General features: G+C 57.4%; 1 pseudogene; it reads left to right on the forward strand.

Annotated features, from left to right (window-relative positions):
- The first annotated feature begins 511 nt into the window (after window positions 1–511).
- Window positions 512–9,915, forward strand: LOC114706005 (annotated as a pseudogene).
- Window positions 9,916–9,922: the final 7 nt, after the last annotated feature.

The following is a 9,922-nucleotide window of genomic DNA, read 5'->3' on the forward strand; positions in this document are numbered from 1 at the left end:
TCTCCCGTGAGAGAGCTGGGAGAAGTTAGCCAGCCCTAAGCTCCTCATGCAGGGAGGCTAAACCATCCAGAAGAGCAGAGAAGCAGGTCAAGTCTCCGCCCACCGATGCTCATCCAGTGACATCATAGCCTATAGTCTGATGCATCTGGCTTTTCTTTTTGCTAAGATTCCCTTGATGAGTCCCTCACAGTCCCCTAAGATCCAGAAGAGGTCATAACTAATCATGAATTCAGAGTGACACAGGCCCAGCTTTGCGTTCTGACTCCCTCCTTGCCTAGCATGTGGACAATGGGGACATGACTTCGTCTCCACTTATTTGCAAAATGGAATCGCTAATAACATCATCTGCTCCTGGGCTCCGCTGAAAGGAGAATCCATGCATGGCATTTGTCACTTTGGTGACTGTTGGTTATTAGCCCTGTCCCAAGCCTAGCTCCCTCATCGCAGGCATCCTGAGAGAAGTGAGGCCTGGCGCCTGAGCAGGGCCTCTTCAGCCACCTCTGTCCCACAGGGTCAGTTCCTGCGGCCAGCTACGAGGAGGAGGAGCTGCCATGACCCAGCGAGAGACTCTCACCATAGAAGCTCGATTCCAGCCTCTGCTCACAGAGACCATGACCAAGAGCAAGATGGCTTCCTAGGTGAGTCGGGGCACGGGAGGGAGGGACCGCTGTTGTCGAAACTGCCTGTGGACACTTGCTCCTGAGGACAGGCCTGTGCCCGCTTCCCCTTCCTCCCCCATGCCAGTGTCCCGCAGTGCGCCCACTGCATCCAAGAAGCTGAGCCTGCTTCCCAGTTCAGTCTGTGGGAGGGCAGGAGGGAGCTGCCGGAGCCCCTCCCTACAGGGGGAAGTCTGGGAGAGCTTCCTGGCAGAGGTGACATCTGACAGAGGAGTCCCCAGGGACAAACTGGTGGCCGGAGCAAAGAGCTAGAGTCATGGAGCCCTGATGATGGGTGCTTTCTGTCTGTCTGTTTCCTGGGCACCTAGCCAACTCCTGGCATGTGCTCCGTCAAATGCCAGTGACCTGGATGCACAGAGCAGCATCTGGCCGGGACTATGGGGAGGACGAGCCCCTGAAGGAGAGGAGGGGAGAGGCAGACAGGTGCTTGTGTTACCAGTTTCTTCCCAGCTCAAGGCCCCGAGGACACAGTGAGCCCCATTGCAGGGTCGTGCCCCCTCCCCATCCTGCTGGTTGTCCTTCCCTCTCCTAAATCCTCTGGGGCTCCTTCCTAATCGCGGGGTTACTTCCACCCCTTGCCTGCCATTCTCTCTACCACGAGCAGCCATCGTTGTATGCCCAGCCCGTACCTGCTCAGCAGAGCCCGCTTCTGCATGAGCAAGAGCCTGTGACAGACGGTGCCAGGCAGGCCACAGGGCAAGTGTGGCTGGCCCAGGGCCTGCGAGTGGCATGCCGGCTAACGGGAAGCGAGAGAGGAGACTAGATGACTGAGGGGGCTCTGTCTGACTTTTAGCCTTCGCTTTACAGAAGCCAAATTCCTCAGTGGGCTGGTTGTGGAATCAGTTTTGTGCTCTCCAGGCTGGGGTAAGGTGCAAGCAGGCCAGTTCCTGGAGTGGGTAGAGGCAGGGGATGGATGGAGGGAACAGCCCGGAGGATACAGAAGGGGAAAGAGCAGGGTGTGGCTGCTGATGGGACCTGGGAGCAGAGTGGGTGACGCAGACTCCTGCTGGGGACCGGTGCCTGGTGAGCTGTCTGCCCAGTAGGGGCTATAAGAAGAAAGAGAATATCACCACTTGGGACACAACACATTGAGGTGGCTGGGGCTCGTCAGGGGCAGTTCTGTAAGTGGAAACATACAGGAGTGGAGGAGGGTCAGCTGTGATGGCCCTGCCCAGCAGATAGCTCTCAGAGCGTGGCGGATAGGAACCAGGGGGACCTCTGTGCTCAGGAGGTCGGGCAGCGCCCCAACCCCGCCCCAGGACAGAACTCTTCCTCTGGCAATGCCCTGGGGGTTGGCCAGCCTGTGAACAGGGCCAATAGGCAGGCAGCTCAGCTTGGCCCTCCTTTGAGAACCTGCCTGTTAGATTCATCTGGATGGGAGGGAGCTCCTGGACCATTCTCTACCTGCTGCCTCCCTCTGAGCCTGGCTCTTGCCACTGTGGAGGGAGAGAAGGAGGGGCCTGTTGCCAGTGAGGATTGGCAGTTTCCCAGTGGTCCAGATCCCAGGGGTGTGGTGGCCCTTCCGTCCTGGTAACGATGCTTCAAGAGGTACAAGCCCTGTCTGAAGCCGTAAAATCACAGAGGAGCTACAGGATGCGGGGCTGTACAGAGGGGCCACATGCCTCCAGGGTCCTGCCTCTGAGCTCCGTGGCACATGTGGAGAGCCCTGAGGCTGCTCACCGATCTCTTCTGCCACACACACACACTCTTCAGGGGAGGCCTTGCTCGGGGCCCGAACACGATGGGGCAGGTGACTTGAGGCAGGGCCTTCTCTGGGGGCGACCTTCCTTCCCCTTCCCTGGGACTCTGCTCTTAACTCTGGAGTTTTCTGGGTTTTTCACTTCCCTCCGTCATCAGACTCAACAACAACCCCAAACTCTGGTCAGCTGTGGTTGAGGGGAAGCAAGACCCCCTGAGGGAGCCAGGCAGCCTGGGGCAGGGCCTGGCACCCGGGACTGGTTGAAGGCTTATGTAGATGATAGGGGTGGGATCTTGGGGAAGCCAGAGCTCAACCACCCTGTTCCAGGCCAGGCGGCACCTCCAGCTGGGCGCCCTGAGTAAGCGGCCCTGGCCTGGCCTGGCCCTGGCCCTGGCAAGCCACTGAAGCGGGGGCAGGGTGTGTGTGACATGAGCTTCTCTCGGGCAGGACAGTGCTAAGCTTGTGGCCGTCTCTGAGGCCCGACCTCCCATGCCACCTCTGCTGTCCCAGTCTATGGTCTGGCGGGGCTCGAGGGACATAGACCTAGAGTGCTGGTGTCCCTGTCCCAGGTCTCCGCCTCGCTCTGTCAGGCCTCCGCAACTGGACCACTGCAGCCTCACCACCGCCGTGTTCGCCGCCCGCCACTTCGGCCCTTCCTGCCCCTCCAGGTCAGGAGCTGGGCCAGCCCTGTGGATTATCCCTGGAGAGCTGAGTGTCTTCACGGCTATTTGTCCAACAACCGCTTCTACCCACCGCCGCCCAAGGACAAGGAGGTAAGGGCCGCACAGGAGATGCAGTCCCCTCCTGGCCCTAGCTCACGAGTGGCCCTTCCTAGCCGAACCTGGACCCCAGCACCAGGCATCCCTCCCCTTCGGTCTCCCTCCCCTGGGCCTCCGCTTACAGATCCAGGCCCCAGGTCCATCAAGCCAGCTAGGGTCTCACTTGCCGTCTGTAGGTCATCATCCACCGGCTCTTGAGCATGTTTCATCCCCGGCCCTTCGTGAAGACCCCGCTTCGCCTCAGGGCACCGGTGGCCTGCCTGACGGCCATCAGCGACTCCTACTACACTGTGATGTTCCGGTGAGTGTCCCGATGCTTGGAAGGGTAGGAGCAGGCCTCGCCATTGACCCCAACTTTGCCGCCTCCTTCCTTATAGGCACAGGCTTTCTGGGCCCCAGTTTCCTCAGTGGGTCAGGGGAGTAACAGCTTCCTAGAGGGCACGCAGTTTGGGAGAGGTGGTCTGGAACTTTGCGTGTAGCCCTGAACTGCAACTGACTGGGTGGCCAGGGTGGTTATCATTCACATACAGGCTCCAGAATACGGGACGGGACACGCACGCACGTACGCACGCACGCACGCATGCACAGGCTCGTATATACGCCTCTACGCTGTGAGAAGGATGTTGGCGGTGGGGGTCAGGGCCAGGCTTCCAGGGAAGGCAGGCACAGAGACTAGGCCTTCAGGAATAGTGGCAACCCTGCATTCTCTCCCTGCCCCCGATTCTCACAGGTGTTTGGCCAGGGCTCCCTAGGCTCTGGGGAAACACTGGGAGGGGTCCAGGCTTAGCAAACCCTGTTCCCCACAGGATCCACGCCGGAGTTCCAGCTCAGTGGAGCCTTCCTGATTTCCCTGTCTGGTTCTCACCCGGCCAGTTCAACGGCCATATCATCCTGTCCAAAGATGCTACACACATCCGTGACTTCCGGCTGTTCGTGCCCAATCACAGGTAGGAGCTGGCCCGGGCACAGCCTCGGCACCCTGCTACTGCATTCTGCTCCTGTTCGTTGTCCAGTTCCTGAGCTCAGACATCAAGGGGCCCAGAGACCCTTGAGTCTCTGCCTTTTCCCTTGGTCCCAGCACCACCGCTTGGGGGAACTTATTGCTGACCAAGAGGAGGCAGTGTGAAGTAGCTAAGGGGTCCCACTGTCTTCTCACAAACATCTCCAGGCACCCCTCCATCTCTGGGGAAGCCGAGTTTGCAGATGGAGGCTCTAGAGACACAGACCCCTAGGGTCTTCACCACATGTCCCGTAGCTGCTTAGCAGGCCCTCCTGAAGCTAGTGTCTCTTGTCCTCCTAAGACAGCCTGACCTGGCCTACTTGTGACGCCAAGGGAAGGTTAGAAGCTGGGCAGGGCCCATGGGAGTCCAGGAAGATTTCCCAGAGAGGTGACATCTAGCCCAAGCCCTTGGGAGTGCAGGAAGTGACCCGTGGAAAGGCTGGAGGGAAGGTGGTCACCACAGAGTCTTGGTGGAGCTTCTAGGACAGAGCTATCTGCCTGTTTGGGTCAGCCCATGAGCAGATCGGGGAACTGAGGGGGGTGTGTGTGAGGGTGGGGATGGCTTCAGTCGAGCCTTCCCAGATAGCAAATGGACTTCCAGGAGACCCATGAGAATCTATGCAAGGCTGCACCTTGCTGGGAGTCCTGAGGCCCAATTCAAAACTTGCTCTTGGTAGCAATGGCTGTGTGGCTGTGGGCAAGGCCCTGGCCCTCTCTGGGCCCCAGTTTCCTCACCTTCCAGGTAGAAGACTGACTCCTGGCCTGTTTCACCCATGCAGCAAGGGTAGCAGTGATTGGGAGAGCCCGCACCCACTGAGAGAGAGGGGCAGGACAGAGACACAGTAGTACACTTGATCTCATGAGTTTTGCCCAGTGGGCGGAGGCTGGCCTCAGTGTACCTGTTTCGATGTCCTGGACTAAATAACACAGGAGGTAGATGACCAGACAAGATCTATTGCTTCTGGCCTGTGTCTAAGAACCAGGCCACAGGGACAGGCCTGAGGGTATTCAGTCACGCGCACAGACTGTTGCTTGGCGGTCCTGGGGCTCCCCCGTGTGGCGGACCTTCAGATTGCACTGACCAAGCCCGACTTCTGCTGTCCTGGGCAGGTAAGAGCCAGCCGGGAGGTTCTTCCAGGGACCTCAGCACAACATGGTTCTTACTGCTGCCTCATCTGTGCCCTACAGTGAGGCACTGGCCACCTCTCTGCTGTATGTGGGTCATGTTATGGAGCCCTTGTGAACTGTCCAGCCTGGGCCGGGCTCTGCTGTCAAAATCCCAGTGACACCTATGGAGTCTCAGTGTCTCCAGCTGTTAACAGGACAACTGCTTGCATTAAACTAGATGGCACCTGACATGTGACTAACGGGCTTTGATGGTGATGCTGTTTCACCCTGGCATCCCAATCCCTGAAATGTGGACATGGGTGGCTGTATGGGCCAGTGAGACCAGCAACATGGAGTGGACATCGGCTACATACCCCAGTGAACACTCGGGGTGCCCTACCCAAATACATTCACTGCAAGCCTTGCCCTGGGCCCCGTCTCCCACTTCTGCAGAGGAGACCACCCTGAAGGTTTCTCAGGGCCTCCCTCTGAGACACCCCTCTCCACTTGACTTCCCGCCAGATGGAACTGGAGGCCAGGGGTCCCTCAGTGCCTCCGTGATCCTGGATGAGGGATGGCGACATGATTGACAGCCACCTGCCTCGGGAGAACCCCTCCAGTTTGTGTTTGAGGAGATCAAGTGGCACCAGGAGCTGAGCTGGGAGGAAGCTGCCGGCGCCTGGAGGTGGCCATGTACCCCTTCAAGAAGGTGAGACGGGCACGAAGGCCCGGATGAGGCTCGAGAGGCTGTGGTCTAGTTATGGGCGCTGTACCAGAACATTGGGGCTCAGGGCCAGCTTCGGCATTGGACTCCTCCCTGGTACTCTAAACTTGGAGGAGGGTACGCCATGGCCTCTTCTCTCTCTCTCTCTCTCTCTTCTCTCTCTCTTCTCTCTCTCTCTCTCTCTCTTCTCTCTCTCTCACACACCACACACACACACACACACACACACACACACACACACACACACACACAAATGGATAAGATACATACTTTACATGCATAGGCCCAAACAGGACCTCACTACTCAGTAGTTTGCTGTCTTGGTCTGACCACAGGTCAACTACCTGCCCTTTCACGGAAGCCTTTGACAGGGCCAAGGCGAGAACAAACTTGTGCATTCCATCTTGCTGTGGGGGGCCCTGGATGACCAGTCCTGCTGAGGTGAGGAAACCCCCTGGTTGACTCTAAGGGAAAGTGGGGAGCTTCATAACCTATGGAAGGGGCACATGAGGCTCTGGGCCACTAGGACGGTCCCAGGGGAGGTTTGCTGTGCTTGCGCTGAGCCTAGAAGACGACCCTAGCGTAGAGAAAGGCCAGCAGGTGTGTTCTATTCGGCCATTTTAGTTCAGTGACCTTGACCAAGCAACTTCCCTCCGAGTCCATTTTCTCGCAGTGAGATGGCAGTGTCCCGACTCCCGAGTCGTGACACTGACTGTCAATGTATCTTGTACTCTGTAAAGTAAAAATCTCCAAGTGAGAGAGGAAACAGTACCAGAAGCTGGGCTTGGTTTCTTATCAGAATGTTCAACAAAGACCTTCTGGAAGTTCTCTGGTGTCCAAAAGAGTTCAAAGGTAACAGAAGTGAAGCTGGGTAGTGGGGGTCGGAAGTTTTCCTGGAGAAAGTGACTTTCGAACTGAGACTCTGAGGGATCAGTAGAGGTTTGTTGCATGATGGGATGAGGAGGGGTTTGGGGTAGAAAAGTGCCTGTGTAAAGGCCCTAGAGACAGCTAAGTGGGAACTGCCATACTGTCGCTGCTAACACGCTCCTGGCCACCCCAGCCTCGGCCAGGATGCCAGGATGTTTCATGTTGGTCCTACCGCCTCCTTCATGGAGCATCTGCTCCTTGGGGGGCTGTTCTTGGCTTTTTTATTTGTCATTTCTTGAGATAAGGTCTCACTCAGTGCCAGAGCTAGCCTATAACTCACTCACCATATAATCCAGGCTAGCCTTCATTCATAGTAATCCTCCTGCCTCAGCCTCCTGAGTGCTAGGATACAGCGTGTGCCAGACTCCTGGATAGTATGTACTCTTTCAGCCTGTTATTTCTCCTGGGTGCAGAGACATTCTACAGCCGCACGGGTTTACCCAAACTGAGATCATTGCTGTGAAATGGGGTTTACTCACCTTGGCCTTGTCCTGAACAGGTTCAGGGCGGACTCTCCGGGAGACTGTCCTGGAAAGCCCGCCCATCCTCACCCTCCTCAATGAGAGCTTCATCAGTACCTGGTCCCTGGTAAAGGAACTGGAAAGACCTGCAGGTGAGCAAGGGGTCCGGGGAGCGGCCTGTGGGAGTCCCCAAGACAGCACTAGGCCCAGGTACCAGGAAATGTCATTGTCCCCACAGATCCAGCAGGAGAACCCACTCACAGGCAGCTGGCGGGCTTGCATCTGGAGAAGTACAGCTTCCCTGTGGAGATGATGATCTGCCTGCCCAACGGCACCGTGGTGGGTCCAGGGAAACAGGGAACAGCGGGCAGGGACAAGAGAGGTGCTCTCCTCCTCTGTCATCTCCATCGCTGGCATGGGGATCCTGAGCAGGAGACTTCAGAGGCACTTTGGTGGGGGAGGGGAGTTTATAGCAAAGTACTTAGTGCAGCAACAGCGTCAACATGTCCCAAGGGAACCTTGTCAGTTCAGTGGACAAAACATGGCCCCAGGGAACGTTCCCTGGACCACTGTAGCCAGGGAGGAAGAATAGAGAGGAGTAGAGGAGGGCCTGGCCTGAGCCAGCCTTTCAGATCCCCCTCACCCTGCAGGCTGCTCAGAGGGCCTGGCATCAGGTCCCAGCAGCTTTGGAAAATGCGCCCATTTTCAGACTAGTAGAGCAAGGCTCCTTACTCTGAGCAGGCTGCCCAGTATTCAGTCTCGATGCTACCGGAATTGGAAGACAGAGCGACAGGAGGGTGGTGGGCTGGCTAGCCTTTAGGGGGCGGTGGCCAGGAGCAGGAGCTGGGGCTGGATGGAGGGGAAGGGACAGGGTTGCTTGAGGCTTCTGCTGGCCCAGGCTCAGGTGAGAAAAGCCCCTGGAAGAGTTGGGGAGGAAAGCCGGAAGGAAACAGTCAGGTGGCTCGTGTGTGTTCTGGCTCCTACCCTGTTGGAGCCTTCCCTGAGGTCCTGAAGACAAGGAGACAGGATTTGGGGGACTCTTGACTGGCAGGCATCTCACACCTCCATAGTCCCCTCATCCGTTCCTCACATATGTGTCCGCTCTCTGCAAAAGCTCTGCAGAGAGGCCATTTGGGGGGCACAGGAGTAGAGGAAAAGGTGGTATGGAAAGGTGGGTTTTCTGAAAGGCACTCCCTCAGTAGAGGGCTACGTGGGAGCTGAGGAAGAAGGACACAGCCTGGCCTGGGCAGCTCTAGCCAGTGTGATCACCCTCAGTGTGATCGCTGGTTTGCTGTCACCCCAGAGTGAAGCCGGTGATGAGATGGCCTGGGCAGATGTGGCCTCCAGCCTCCCCAGTTCTCCTCACCCAGCCCTTCCCCCCAGGTCCACCACATCAACGCCAACTACTTCCTGGACATCACCTCCATGAAGCCTGAAGACGTGGAGAAGAACGTCTTCAGCTTCTCATCGACCTTCGAGGACCCGTCCACAGCCACCTACATGCAGTTCCTGAGGGAGGGGCTCCGGCGTGGCCTACCCCTCCTCCAGCCCTAGTGTGCCTAGAGTCCTTGAGAAACGGGACCTGGTGAGAACCTGGCAGACAGATTCCACACGCCCTGCAGCCACAGTGCCCTCCATCCATTTCACCCTGGAAATGGTCCCCACCTCATGCCCAGGCTGCCCAGAGAGGTCCAAGGTCAACTGAGGTTGCTCCCTTCACTTAGCCTGAAGGATGGCGGATAGATGAAGGGGCCTATGATAGTAGCATACCACCATCAGCTCTTCCCTACTCATCTGGCTCCGAAAACTTCAAGTCCCCCCAAACAGGGTCGGGGTGATCTCCCTGGACCTTCCACACAGTGATATGGTTCAGGACCTCCGTGTGAAGAAGGACTAGGCTGGAAAGACAGACTGCCCCTTCTTTCTTGGCTCCCCTCTCAAGCCAAAGGAATCTAAGATCTTGGCCCTAGGGCCAGGCTGCCAGCCCTATGCCTGTCTAGAGCCTTCTATCCTGGCCAGCCCCCAGGCAGCTTTCTGTGCCCAGTGCCCCCAGCTTGGGGTCATTGTCAGCTGGAGACAGCCGTGGGAACCTGTGCACAGACCCCTTCTGTAGAAGTGGAGGCCATACACTGCCACCCTCCAGAGCACTTAACCTGATGACCCAAGCCCGGTCCTGTTTGGGGAGTTGGAGAAGTTCACTGTGAAGTAGGTTGTACTTCAGCAATGGGGTTCTGGGGGCCGGGGTAGCCCTACTGCCTGCCGCTGGCACAGTTCGTGACAGGACTGTTGGAGCCGGTGTCCCCACGACACCTCCCACCTGAGCCTGCTCCATAGAAGTGTGGCCCGGCCAAAGGACACAGCCTCCCCACAGACAGCACCATCCAGGCCCCCAGGGTCCTGTAGACAAACGCATTTGCCACTCTGTGGTCACTGGGTCCCCTTGGCTACTCTTAGGGACTTGGTCCACATCCTGAACCACTGACCATGACCAGTCTTTTTTATGCACATAGAAAAGTGTTTTTATATGAACTTTCTCACAGTTTTTAGA

This window comes from Peromyscus leucopus, unplaced genomic scaffold (assembly GCF_004664715.2).
Source record: "Peromyscus leucopus breed LL Stock unplaced genomic scaffold, UCI_PerLeu_2.1 scaffold_699, whole genome shotgun sequence".
NCBI classification, from domain to species: Eukaryota; Metazoa; Chordata; class Mammalia; order Rodentia; family Cricetidae; genus Peromyscus; species Peromyscus leucopus.